We start from the raw sequence: 1,427 nt of genomic DNA, 5'->3' as shown, positions 1-1,427 counted from the left end.
ATGGACCTTTTAGGCCCGTTCCCTACGTCACGATCACAGAACAAGTGGATTGTCGTAGCGACAGACTACATGACGCGCTACGCAGAGACCGCCGCTCTTCCGAGGGGGACTGCACAAGAAGTGGCGAAGTTCTTTGTAAGCCAAGTTGTGCTGCGACATGGAGCCCCGGAAGTCCTAATCACAGACCGTGGAACGGCATTTACTGCGGAGCTGATGCAAGGAGTATTACGCTACAGCAACACGGATCACCGAAGAACGACAGCGTACCACCCCCAAACGAACGGACTAACAGAACGTCTGAACAAAACAATCGCAGATATGCTGTCAATGTACGTTGACGTTGAACATAAGACTTGGGACGAAGTGCTCCCGTATGTCACGTTTGCGTACAACACGGCTATCCAGGAGACGATGCAGCTGACGCCGTTCGAGCTTGTCTACGGTAGAAGGCCGACTACGATGCTCGACGCCATGCTTCCGCACGTAGAAGACGACGACCTCAACGCCGACGTCCACGGATATCTTCAACGTGCGGAGGAGGCCCGCCAGCTCGCCCGAGTTCGTATAACGGACCAGCAGCTGGTGGATGCGGGCCGCTACAACCTCCGACGCCGAGACGCCGAGTACCAACCAGGGGATCGTGTGTGGGTTTGGACTCCCATCCGACGACGCGGACTCAGTGAGAAGCTCCTGCGACGGTATTTCGGACCCTACCAGATTCTACGACGTGTTGGCCAACTTACCTACGAAGTGATCCCCGATGGTGACTCCGGCACATCACGACAACGCACGCGGCCTGAAGTCGTCCACGTGGTTCGCTTAAAACCTTTCTACGGACGATGACGAACTTTTATTTTCATTTGTTCGGACTGTCGCTTATGTTAGCATCGGGTCGATGCACTCTTAGAGGGGGGGTAATGCCGCGAACCATACATTGGGTTTGTTTATTTGTGTTTTGCTTTTACCGCCGGCTGCGCCGGTCTGTGTTATCTCTGCGCCAAGGGAAGCGCGTGTTCCATTCTTTCTTTCTGTGCCGGATGTGTTATCTGTTGTGATAGGGAGAGCATTCCGATCTAACGTGAACAGCCCAGAATAATCTTCTTGGATCTACTATGTTCTCGATGCGAATCGACGTTTCGAGAACCACGCACGCCAAAAGATAAAAAGCCTGCAGTGCGGACGCCGGGGCATTCGATTCTGCGACGCTCGCCGACGCACGTACGTCACTTTGTTGACCACTGCTTCGCCGCCTCTGTATTCTTTTCAGTTGTTAGGGGAGCACAAGTTCGCTCCAATAAACTTGTTTCTTTTCCAAACAACTGCTTCGTCCTTGGCTACGTGACAATATGCTGTGGTTAAACAGGCTCGATTTCAATTCCACTGGTCGAAAATCATAAGATGCATGAAGGGGTGCACTGACACGCAAA

The sequence above is a fragment of the Haemaphysalis longicornis genome, unplaced genomic scaffold (assembly GCF_048455015.1).
Source record: "Haemaphysalis longicornis isolate Haplotype H1 unplaced genomic scaffold, Haemaphysalis longicornis Haplotype H1 scaffold_5, whole genome shotgun sequence".
In the NCBI taxonomy this organism is placed as follows: domain Eukaryota; kingdom Metazoa; phylum Arthropoda; class Arachnida; order Ixodida; family Ixodidae; genus Haemaphysalis; species Haemaphysalis longicornis.
Note: the sequence above shows the minus strand (reverse complement) of the source record.